A 13,644-nucleotide genomic window follows, 5' to 3' on the forward strand; every position below is an offset into this window, starting at 1 on the left:
GGAAATATGCCAAATGCTATTTTTACTTTCTGATAATCAAACCACATAACAAGTCAAATCATTAATGTTTTCAGTTTTCTAAACCATTTGCACACAAATCCATTATTTTTCCCCCATTTTTATAGTATTCAGATAATCACTGTAGCTATGAATCAAAGTTGCTATGTACTGCTAGTACTAAGTTTTAACTAACTTTGTTCTAATATGAGGAACTTTTAATTCATATTTGCAAAAAGGAATTTTAATTGAATCAAAACCAATCTGTTTTACAGTGAAAGTAAAAGCTCTAAATGTATTAGTGATTCATGCATTAGAGCTTTGAAATTATTTAACCAAGTGCAAAATCCAGGCTAATCTAATGTTTGCTTTGTTTTCGCCATAAGTTAAAACATAACCGACACAATTTATTCTTCCAACCTTAAATTGATAAAGAATTAGGAACTAAGTAGATAAAGTAGATTATCATCAATTCAAATCAAATTTAAACAGTCTGTAATTTTGTGAGGTGTTTTTGGTGGTAAATATGTAGCACATAACATGTACTTATAAGTAAGGCACAAAGTTCTAATCATATTATATATTTGAGCATGTGGTATATTTAAATCATATGGCTTTCCTATGTATTCCCTTTTTTTTTCCACTTGTAAAAATTACAGTGACTAGCTACTAAAACATACTGTTTTTTAAATGTTAGATTTTACAATTTATCTTGAAATTGAAACAAATAAATTAGAGCAATAAACAATGCTGTAGACATCTTAACAAAATAATCAGATGATCTTACCCAAAGGGCTTCATAGTAAATACCACATACATGCGCACGCGTGCACACACACACACACACAGAGTCGGTTTGGCTAATATTTCTTCAAGTAACTTTGTGCATTGTCAGATGTAATGGTTGTTTTGCCCTTCAAGGCACTTACTTCACATATATGTGTAGTGGTCCTTTAGAGAGAGGCAGCTAATCACTGTATTTATGTTATTGCTTTTTTGTCACTGTAATTTAAATATAAGGGCTCTTTTATCTTCTGACAAGGATATAGTAAATAAAGAAGAAATGAGCTAAAAAGGTGACACTAAACTGGAAAAAATCACAGCCAGTTGGCGGGGGATGGGGGCATTGAACATACAAGGAAGATAGGAAGGAAAATAGAAGAAATAATTTATGCCTGTCTGGAAGTTAGAGCTACAGACAAGTACTTTAAATACAACTTCCTCACTCCCCAGCATGGGATGCCTGCCACAATCCAGAACCATCTGCCTCTTTATATATAGGTCGAATGTTCAGACCTAATTGATTATTACATTTCATCAATAGATTCTTGATTTGTATTTATTTGGTTGAACAACATGTTTCATTATTGTAGCAAGAAGTGTCCTATCTCCTTTGTATATATTCATATCTTTTTTGAAAATAAAAGTTATTTTATTGATTGATTTTTGGTTTCAGGAGTAGAATTTAGTGATTATTCTTTCTGTATCTATGTCTCTATCACACACACACACACACACACACACACACACATTGTGTGTGTGTGTGTGTGTGTGTGTGTATAGCCACTAAGTAAACAAAAGAAAATCAACACATTTTGGTCCCAATGAAAAATTTTGAAAGCTAAACCATTTCCCAGTTCTCTAAAATATAATAGTAAGGAGTAAATGACAAATCTGCACTAAATTATGCTCTGAGAGTGATAAAGTTTTCTAAGTTCTTACTAGGGGCAAATATATACCACTATCTTCTTTTTCAATCATAACTTGAATCGGTATATTTAAAGAGCTACTTAATTGCAGTATTTCATTAAATTTTTACAAGGACTTACTTACAAATGTAAATTTTGTCCTGTTTATGCTGTTTAAGTAATTACCCATATAAATGAAATCTTGAATTGCCCATGTTAGAAGGAAGCTTTAGTGATGCCCAGGGGCAGACTCCTCCCTCTACAGATCAAGAAAACTGAGGATGAAGAGAGGAGACAGGGTTGGGGGGTGGGGCACGACAGATGAGAATACTAATAGTAATGGAAAACACCTCTTGTGAATTATTTATTTATTCAACAATGGACACACATATATATTCTATGCATACAAAGTACATTTGAAATTTAGAGCCTTCATGGATTTGTCTATATTTGATAGACAAAATATTTGAGGATGATAAAATTGAATGTAAAGTGACAAATTACTTTTTAGTATTTTTCTTAAGCTTTGCTCAATTAATTCTTAAATTTTTGTGTATAACAGTGTCTACACATATATATATATTTTTATGCATAGGAAATACATTTTAAATTTAGAATCTTTATGGATTTGTCCATATTTGATGGACAAAATATTTGAGGTTGATAAAACTGAATGCCAATTGACTAATTTTTAGGTTTTTTCTTATATTTTGCTATGGGAAATCAACAGCATACTTTCAAAGTTGCAGAAGATAATGTTAAATAATGATGATTCTTTAAGGTGTTAATATACATAAGGTTTGTACTCTTGTTTCAGTGTCTTATAAATATTTCAATGAATAGTTTAATGTAATGTAAAGTAGAAAAGTACTAGCTATAATGAATGAAGGAAAGACCTATAAATATATATAAAATTTTCTTTAAAAGTTTAAGGAGTTCAGGGAAAAAAAAAATCTATCTTTAGAAATATAATAAAAAGTATCCAGGTAGATTTAGAGCATCTGCTGCTGGTTTAGAATGTTTTATTTTAGGAGATATTAAATTGAAATTAATCTAGACACTCCTTAAACTTTATAGGCAGTCATTATTTGTAACTCTTACATTTGTTCATTTTAATGTTTAAATATTGTTAGATAATTACATATTTTAACACTGACCTTCTTCTACCTTATTTTGAATCTAACCCAATGGAACTCCTTATTCTTCATAATCTGACACTAAAAGGAGCACAAACAATGGTCCCATCCAAGCTTTTCACAAAGCATTCTTTGTTCCATATTTAGAAATCATGACATTCAGGGAGTAGAGAGAACTTGAGAACATTTAATTGAGTACAAGAGAAATGAGCGAGGCAAACTGACTTGTCTTATTACACAATTAGAGAGAGAATGAGAGAGAGAGAAAGGGAGGGAAACAGAGGGCACCATAGACAAAACTACGTAATCTGCTTTACCAAGACTGTAATCGGTTACATTCTCCATTGGGCATCCTCCTAGTTTGCACAACTATCCTGAAGCATTATTTCAAAAAGTGCCAAGCAAATATAACAAAAAGGTAACCTTATATAAGATAATCAGAGAAAGTTTAGGATTTTTTTTTTTTTTGTCATTTTCAGGGCAGCAAAAAAAAAAAAAAATAGCTTTCTAAATAAATATTTTTAGCTCGGAGTACTTAGAATTGCTAAGTGCAGAAGGGATTCCCAGTTTCAATCTTACCTCCCTGTCAGCACTCAGTATTTACATGAATCTCTTTTAAGTCATGCTCAAGGATTATGTTATCAACAATGATCACCAGTGGTGGGAAAGCTGTGCTTGAAAGGGCTGAATAATGGCTAAAGACTTCTTTCTGTGCACATTTAAAAGCAGTGCTTTCAAGCATAGCCAAAAATCCTGCTAACAGGGGAGGGGGGGTTATTGTGCCTAGACTTCAGCTTCCTGAAGAGCTCTATTATTTCTTAGTATTTCTGAGCTACCTCCTCTAGTTTCATGTTGTCTTCCCTTGTGTCAATAAAAAACATCTCGTGCCCACTTTTTTGGTGTGCTGTTTCTACTGGGCTAGCCATCTAGCAGCTGCCTGGAGGTCTCATTATTCTTTACTTTTAAGAGAAAATGAGTTTTATGAGGTAGTGTTTCAAAACAAGTCATATCTTAAGTCCCATCAAGCACTCTTTTGAGGAAACTCAAGCTTATGATGAGAGTAATAGCTCTTTTCTTTTTTTTTTTAAAGTTTACTCATTTTTTTGCATGCATAAACTTACAGTCATTCTAGTGTTTTGCTTGTTGTTCAGAGAAAAAGTTAACTGAGTAAAAAGTAGAATACATATTACTTATTATTATCTCTGGGTTTAAGGCAGTAGGAATAATTCCATTAAGTAATTTAAATGTGAAGCAAACCTGCTCTGAAAGCATGTCACAAAAGACACAGGTGGGCAGAGTAAACGGAATTAAGACAAATTCTGTTTGTCCAAAGTTTGCTACTAGGCATCAATATTACTACATTGCACTTGCTTGATAACATGGAGATTGAATACCAGATAATTCTTAGCAGCTGTTTTGTAAACTCCAGAATACCTTTATACCTTAGTTGTAACTAAGAAATTTCCTTCTGCTATTAATTGAGAAGCATTGTTAAGCTAATTATTCACTAAGGAAGAAACTCTGTAGTATATCTTCTACATCCAGTTATATCACACATTCGAATAACAATGAACAAAGTGCTAAAGGATTTTCTTTTTCTCTCTATATATAGTAGTGTTTTCTCTCTATATATAGTAGTGTTTATTGAGTGCTTATTCTATTTCCAGTATTATTCTACTGCTAAGGAGATATAAAATTAAATGACATACTTGTTTCCTTTAAAAAAGTCTATTATCCCAATAACTGAATTTGTCTGTAAAAGATGACGGGAATTATATTATGTAGAGGAAAATGGAGAGAGCATTTTGGGTGGAGGAGATGAAAATAAGCATGTCATATTCCTTCCTGTCAAAGGGCTTATCATCCAATAGGCAAATTATGCTTTAAAATATAATAAGATATTAATTAATATACTGAAGTAAAGAATATTTTAGCTGTAAATAACAGCATTAGCAAAAGTATGGAAATGTTAATATGAATATCATGTAAGAGATATTTAATGGTCTATTAGCATAAATTAGAAGATTTGTGGGGGCACAGTAGAAACATGGTGAGATGACTCAGCTTTCTAAAGCTTTGAAGATTGGGCAGAAGAGGTTATAGTCTAGTGGAAAGAAATGCTATTTTCTTATAGGTATTTAATGAAGGAAATACAGCATTACAGCATTACAGTATGGGAAGATTTACCCACTAGTTACATGTAGGATGGATGAAAGACATGAGGTTGGGAGAATCAAAAGGCAAAGAGACTTGTTGAGTTAGAGGTAAACAGAGCCCAAGCTAAAATTACAGTAATAGAGGATTGTAAAGTGAGAATTTAAAGGCAACTCCAATGACTATTTTGAGGAAAAAATATAATGAACCTCACTGACATTGAAGGAGAGGGAAGACAGGTGACTTCAAGAATTCTCATCTCAATTGTCAGAAAATGCCTAGATCATCTGCGAAATTGGTCATGTGCAGACATGGGGTCAGTTTGATATGCGGTGGATGGCCAATTGGTTTTGGTCATGCTGAGTCTGGGGTTTGGCTGTCCATCTAGGTGGAAACTCTTGTAGGGAGCTGAGAATATAGGATGGGGGCACTAGTGAGATTCAGATGCAAAAATGTTCAAGTTAATTAAATGTCAGCTAGAGACTCTACTAAAAAAAGAGCACAGAACTCGTTTTACAGTGATATGAAGGATGATAACAGCATGAAGAATCTATTGATGCCATCATAGTTCTTGCAGTATTAGTGTTACTTTGATTTGGAGTGTGAAGTCATGTTATTTCTCTCAACGAAATTTTTTTCAACGGTTACTCTATTTGGACATTTTTTTGATATAGTGATAAGTAGCTAATACAGTGCATTGGAGTTTATCTACTCTTATCAAGTGGGGTCATGAGGGTATGATAGATTATTCTTAAGCTTTGAACTCTATTTAATTGAACTAAATATATTTATGTTCAATTATGCTTGTTCTTTTAAAAAATTTATCTTTCTAAATTGCAAACTTGTGTATTATTTCCTAGTTTATGTAACAGTTTTTCCAAATGTTTTGTTCCTTTCATTTCTTTCTTAACCACAGTTTAACTTCATCCACCTTCGAAACCTCATCACATTATTTTTACATTATGAAGCCTTTTACATTTGAGCATAGAAAACACAATACAAGCTTAACTAATATCCTGCTCATTAATGATTTGGAAGGTAATTAAAATTAACTATACCTAGGGAATTCTTTTTTCTTAGAAGTCAATTCTCAAAGTACTTAATATATGCTCAATTAAAAGAATTCTAGTGTGGGCTGGTGTGACTTATATTCTGATGCACAAGCAATTACTTTTTAAGGAAAGTGAATTTAACTTACAAAACAATTGAAATTATTTTGAGATATATGCTTTTATTGATAACAAGCAACATAAAATATATAATATCAAATGCCACAGAATATCAACCATCTTTATTTTTGAAAAAAAAATTGTTACTTAAATTAAAGAAACTAATTGAAATGATCATAATACTAAGTTTCTGCCTAAGAACAGCTGTAAGCATTAATTATGCACTGAAAGTGGTCTTTTGGGTAGTGTAGATTCAGAAAGTAAAAATCAATCAAGCATAGAAAAACTAAAAGTTAGATGATACTTGCTGAATATAAGTAGAGCATACCCATAAAATAATTGCTAAGAATCAGGTTTTGCATATTGCTGAAACATGCTGTTGAAGACAGTACTATTTTGTTTGCTATTGAGTAAAAGGACTGGAGGAAATGTCTGTTTTTCTTAGTCCTTGAGTAACATCACACAAGATAATTGGACAGACTAAGCTTTGGAATTGCCAGGGCATTTTTACAGGTTTTCTCATCATGAACCCCTGTGTCTTATACAGGTGTTAGGAAGAGAGCTGAACAACACTGTGTTTGACATGGTGCACTTCCCAAAGTCATATGGCATTATCTTTGATTATTATTTTTAATAGGCACATAAAAGTATTTTAAGGTTACTTCCTGATATTCCCTTTTCTGAAATCAGAGATAATTAAAAATGAACAGTTTTGAAAAACAAGCAGTCTACCTGAGGTTTTTTTTTTTTTCTTTTCTTTTTCCAATATGTTGAGTTAAATTCGTTTAACTTGATTTATTTCATCTCAAAGATACTGTGATGGTTCCCAAAAATTGCTGACACTCTTGCTTTTTGGCCTCTTTCATGGATTCAAAAAGATAACTTTTCCTGACAGTGTAAGAGAAGAGACAGTGTAAGAGAAGCAATATTATATTCCATGTGCAAAATAGTTAGAATTGAAGTGGCAGTGGAAAAATATAGAGCAAAGATAATAGTGTAAAAATAGTTCAGACTTCAGATAAATTTGAACATCCTTTAAGGATTTTATATCTATGCATATATTATTTGATTTTGACATTTAAATGTTTATATTGCTAGGCTTGGTATGGTGGTAAAAAAAAGAACAACATTAATTTTGCAATATTTCTGAATAGAAATCAGATGGTACATAACACATTTTTTCAAAGATTTTACTTATTTATTTGACAGAGAGAGAAACAGTGAAAGAGGGAACACAAGCAGGGGAGTGGGAAAGGGAGAAGCAGGTACTCCACTGAGCAGGGAGCCTGATGCCAGGCTCGATCCCAGAACCTGGGACCATGACCTGAGGCAAAGGCAGCTGCTTAACCAACTGAGCCACCCGGGCATCCCAATAGTTAATACATTGTTAACCAAAACATGATCTTTTGTTGAACATTTATAAATATATTTTTTTGTGCTCCAAAGACATCAAATCTTAATTTTTAATGACTAAATCTTAATTTTTAAAGGCTTTCAATGTGCAAAATTTAACTCTATGGAGCTCAGGGTGTAAGTGTGCTAAAAACAAAGAGTCTGTTTTATTCTGCATGAGAGTCAAGCAATTTTTCATTGATCAGAGAATAGGCAAACTAGAAATAATATTCTTCTATCACTAGGAACTGAATTAGATCATAGAAATTCCCTTTTCTTTTTCTTTTTTTTTTTTCTTTATGGAAGATGATAAGACTGAATGCTGACTGAAATGGGTAGCAATAAGAGAGCAGGGATTTGCTTGCAAGACACCTCATTGCACACCTGGCTCCAACCTTCTATGAAATTGAGCAGATTCCAGAGTTCTGAATTTCACTCAATCTCAGTTTTTAATAATAACAGTATTGCGCTTATCTTGGGTTATTTGTTGCAGGTCAAAATTAGATCCTATATAAATCCTATACAGCTGTGATCCTAAATAACTTTTTTTTATAATTGGAAAGTATGACACAAACATAAGGAAATAGAGTAATTTTTAATTGTATGCCTCATTTTCAATAGGCAATTATTTAAACTTGCCTTACCTGGAGTACCTCCACTGGTCTTTTCATGCCTTGTTTTAAAACTTCTTTTAGAAGAAGGCAACCTGTTTTTTTTAAAGGCTTGAGAAGTTCCCACTTTATGTCTGCTCCCACAAATGATGCCATCAAAATGGTATAATTTTAGCAGAACATGCATACTTTATCCTTTCTCCTTCTGGACTTTAATCTACTTTTCTACCCAAGTATGATAGCTCTTATAGCTAGCTCTTTTCAGGACATTCCTGAATTAAACTAGTAGTACCTTCTTCTTCTAGAAGTAGTTACTCTTGTGACTCTCAGTCCATTTAGATCCAATTTCTAGAAATACTCTCACATTTCCAGCTATGTGCTTTTATGCTGGAGTTGGTTATAACACCCACTCCTGTGCTCTGCTTCTCAAGTAAGTGCTCAACATACCAGTGGTTCCATGCTAACCTGGATTAGCACTAACCTGGCATGATCAGTATGCTGAGAAATTCTACAGCCCATTTAAGTAATAATGAGTGTTCAACATGGCTGAAGTGGAAAGTGACAAAAAATTCCAGAATTAGATTAGCTATCTGTCACCAAGTACAAAACATAATGTGTCTGGAGCTTAAGTTCTCTAGTCCCCAAACATGTAGTCATTTTATTATGTGATTTTTAGGTAAAAAAAGTAATAAAAATATATTAATAATGATAATAATAATAATGACATTATTATTATCTCAAGGACCTCATAAAACTTTGGGAATACAAAATTGGTACATAAAATATCAATTATAGAGCCCAAAGCAGTAGATCATATATAGAGATTTGAAACAAAGCAAGCTTTGAGGAAAAGTAAACACTATGGAATTTTAGGAAGGTGTAGGACAGTAGCTACACTTGTTGGGTGAAACAACTGAAGAGAAGATGACTTCTCACTTAGGAACAGCATAAGCAAAGACATAATGAACCAATTGGCCAGTATCTTATAGAATATGGAAACCCAGAAGCATAGAATATTAAACCAGTTCAATAGCTAAAAGAAATTGATTGGTTCTAGAGATGAGAAGTTGCATGGTACAAACCTAAATATGAAGATAGTTTGCAAGAAAAAATGGAAAAAAAAGGGGGAACCAAGTAGAAATTGATTCTGAAAACAGATGATTCAGAACTGAGATGAAAATGCACTGGAAGTTGATGGGACAAAGCAAAGAGGCATCATCAAACAAATGTTGATATGGCTTATGCATATCATATTTGTTTGCACTTAAGAAAGGAGATGAAAAGAAAATGGAAATAAATGTTAGGCCTCTAGAACTTAAAGAAGTGACATGTTATTTTAGAAATGAAGACATTGGGAAGGACAGCTAGTATGGGAGATGTAGTTAGGTTCAGTCTTTAAGACTTTGAAGAATGAGGTAATGGTGAACTGCCTAAGTAGGAATACGCAAAGATGGATTGAAAGACTTTGAAAAGAATTGATAGCTATAAATTGAGAGGGTCTTGGAATTATCAGCACAAAGGCTAAAGCCATGAGTGTGCTGGGTCATCAAAAGGGGAGGACGGGCACCTGGGTGGCTCTGCCTTCGCTCAGGTCATGATCCCAGGGTCCTGGGATCGAGCCCCCCATCAGGCTCTCTGCTCAGCAGGGAGTCTGCTTCCTCCTCTCTCTGCCTGCTCCTCTGCCTACTTCTGATCTCTGTCTGTCAAATAAATAAATAAAATCTTAAAGAAAAACAAAAACAAAAAAAGGAGAGGAAAGATCTGAGAGCCAAAACATAGCCAAAAGGGATCTCCTGTTAGTGAGGCATAGGATAGAGAAGCCTGAGTGCATGTCACAGAAGTTAAAAAGGAAGGTATCATAGGGCTTGTGTTTAATTATAATTTTATTAGACCCTGCAAAATAATGAAAAGATGGCATTTAAAAAATGCAATGTGTTTAAAAACAAGATTTTTATAAAGATGGAAGCTTGGTTAAGGAGGAATTAGGTATGGAGAACTAGGATTATCATTTTATATGTATGGCCAGAAACTGAAAAAGAAAGAAGTAGGAGTATCAGAAAAATTCAAATGCTTTATATACAAACTAGGTTTAAAATCTTGTGCTAAATATTGTAAGATACACGAGATAAGTCAGAAACTGAATTTGGATGTATTCATTTACAGTCTAATAGAAGAAGGGAGATATATGTGCACTAATTTGTAGTGAAGAAGCCAGGCTATAATAAGTATGACTTGATGCTCTTAGTGCTATAGATAAGAAGAAAAGAGTAACCTAAGTCATTCAAATACTGGCTAAGCTTCTTTAGTGAAGATAGCCAAACAAAAATAAAAACAAAACAAAACAAAAAACCCCAGTGCTTTGAATCAGAAAACATGTCTCTCTCTTACTTCACCATCCAGAGGAGTACGGTCGAAGGCTGGTGGAACAGCTCTATCATTCTCCACATGGGGCTACTAATACATCTATAGTCATCACCATCTCCTAAAAGATAGAGAGGGAAAAGAAAGTCCAGGGCAACTATCCTTATAGAGAATTTTGAGAAGTTGTACACACTACTGCTCAAATCCCAGTGCCTCAAATTCCGTTGCATTCAAGGGAAAATAAGAGGTATAGTTTTATTAGAAGGACAGCAATATTCCTGCTAAAATCAAGGCAGGATGGTGAATCCTAGAGACAGTCATATAGGTCTCCACTTTAGGTAGCCTCCATGAAAAAATCAAGAAAACTACAACTAGGTGGTGGTCCTGTGTTGGAATTGAAGGGTTGGTACAGGATTTAAATATCTATGGAGTGGAGAGTAGGGAATTATAGGCTGGAGGACAATATGAGCAAAGAAATTGTTAAAAAAATCAATATAAGACTTTATTTTATTTTATTTTATTTTTTCCTGTAAAGTGGCCAGTAGCGCAAGGGTTAGGAGAAAAAGTAATGGAACATAATCATGGAGTGGTATTTTGGGGCATGGTATAGAGGATCTTGAATTCCATGTTTAAAAGTCTAAATATTTTGTACATATACTTGGCATGATTGAAAATTTGTTTTTAATAGAGATGTGGCACTAAGAATTATTCTACATGAAACGTAACTGGGATACTTATGTCGAGATGATAAATTCAGAATGAGAAGTGGGAAGACCAGCTAAGAGATGACTGCTATAGGATATGAGGATTGAACTAGCCTTCATGGCAGTGGAAATGAACAGGGAAAGGGGAGTCAAGAAATGAAAGGGACGTTCTGGAGGCAGACTCATATCATCTGACAAATGTTTGGAGGTCAGGGTTGTAGGGCAAAGGAATGTAAAGAACTGATGTTGACTTAAAAAGTGTGAAGCCTAGTGAGCTAAGAGCTCTCAAGAGGACCACTGCAGTTTAACTGAGGAATGCTGGCAGGTGATGCTATTGACAGAGATGTAAAAGACAGTAAGAGGGCAGGACTGAGAGAAAGATTGCACGTTCACATCGGGCATATTAATATTGAAAAGTCTACCCTCAGGCCACTGGGAATTCACATCAGGTCAAGAGAGTGATTAGGGTTAAATGTATGGACTTATGGGGACTGAAATTATTTTATGAGCAGAAAAAAATATTATGGGTGACCATAGAATTTTTTAAAAATTGAATCTGAAGGAGTTGGGAGGTAGGGACATATACTGAAAGAAGACCTGTTGGAAATAGAGAGGATAGAGTTGAGCACGGCATTTACTCTTTGAGGCAAGAGGTAATTTTGTTTAGAAAATAATAGAGAATGAAACTAGAATCAGAGCTGTGTTACTTAAATGTGGAGGAGATAAAGCTGACCCCAGACTAAACAATGCAAGGCCAGTGAGGGAGTGAGTATGAGTGTGTGTGTGTGTGTGTGTGTGTGTGTGTGTTTGTGTTTGGGGGTGAGGGTGTTGTTTAGAATTAGGGATCTAAGGAGGAAAGGAGTGATTTACATTAGGATCCACCATTAGGATATGCTAATGAGTTAAATGGAGACTGAGGAAAAGCTTCCTGGGGGTCACCTTGAGGAGCAAATTATAAATTCAAGTTAGACAGCAGTTTTTCTTGGCTAGATTTGCATCTTTTGGAGACTTTGTCCATCCTCACAGAAAAAGCAGAGGAAGGAAGTGGAGGATATGAGAAGTGCACGTAATTCAAATTAAAGTATTAGTTTACCATACATTTCCCCCCCTTTCAAATAAATTATGCAAGATCACTGAAGTAGCTATTAGTCCTTTGAAATCAGTGCCATCATTTCAAGATTCCTTCTCCCTAACTGCTTTTATTTTCTCCTTCCTTCTTTTTCCCTTCCCTTCCTTCCCACCAGCCTTCCTCTTTCCTTCTCAAAATTAAAAAATACATATATGAATTCGGGATGGGAGGACAGAGTGTTGCATATTTATAGCTCCACTGCCCCCATCCTTACCACCTCATCTCTCGTCTGTCCTTTCATGGACCCCCTTGAAGCACTTCTATCAAACTCCGTGGCTCATGGATTTCTACGAAAATTAGAGATGTCAATCAATCAAATTATGTGCTCTCCGTTTCTATGATCTGCCACGTGAGAAAACTAAACCCAGCTTTTATAGACCCAACTCTGTGCTTATGCTAATCCACTTGCCGGAGTAGGGAAAGAATGGTTTAATTATTAAGAAATAAAAGTAGGAGTATGAGTATATAACTACAGGCAAAGTCACAACATTTAACAATATTCCACAATATTGTTGTGTCCAACTATTGAATGATTGCTCTCTACCAGCACTATTAACTTATACAGTCCTTACAACACTTAGAAAAGTTGGATCTTACCACTGTCTTTCTTTTTCAGGTAAGGAAGTAGTACAGGGAGGTTAGGCAGATTGTCAAGGGCATGGAGCTGGGTGATACGGCAAGATTGCATTGTCCCTGATAAACAATGCAGTCTTTCGATAGTTAATTAAACAGGGTAATATTTGAAAGAAGACATCGTGTGAGGACTGATGGCTAACATTCTGATACTTGGAACTACTTTTAAAGATGTATATAATTATTTTCACTAGGGTAAAAATAATAAGGGAATTTAAATAAAAATAAAATGTCTACAACCAAAGCTAGCTTTCCTGTTGTGTCAGACAGAACAAATCAGATCAGAACGTTTAATTACTATCCAATCAACCTTTCTGTTCAGTGTGTCAGTTTAACTTAGAGAACCAAACAAAACATTTCTTTGTTTGTCAAGGGTAGGCTATTAAAACAAGGGTGTTCTAAAATTGCATTAGAAAGATGAAAATGGTTTGTTTGATCCTCTGAATTTTAATACGTCAGAAAGATTATTGTGAAGAAAATTGGGCTCTCTGAAGTGACAGATACATTATTCAAATAACTTTGATTGAATGTAAGATTTTTTAATGCTTTCATAAAGGGCACATACACTAATTTGGTTTATAAAAGAGTGGCTTTAAATTTTGAGATATTAGGGAAAATATTTTGTTAGTTTAGTAATTAGACTAAGTATTTTTAATTATGGTGGTGATAT

General features: G+C 34.1%; 1 protein-coding gene across 1 annotated transcript in view; it reads left to right on the top strand.

Annotated features, from left to right (window-relative positions):
* The window catches only part of GRIK2 (glutamate ionotropic receptor kainate type subunit 2), a 647,718-nt gene that overhangs the window by 504,229 nt on the left and 129,845 nt on the right, over positions 1-13,644 (top strand). The window lies entirely within an intron of this gene.

Source organism: Mustela putorius, unplaced genomic scaffold (genome assembly GCF_011764305.1).
Source record: "Mustela putorius furo isolate JIRA1106 unplaced genomic scaffold, ASM1176430v1.1 tig00000759_pilon_pilon_pilon, whole genome shotgun sequence".
NCBI classification, from domain to species: Eukaryota; Metazoa; Chordata; class Mammalia; order Carnivora; family Mustelidae; genus Mustela; species Mustela putorius.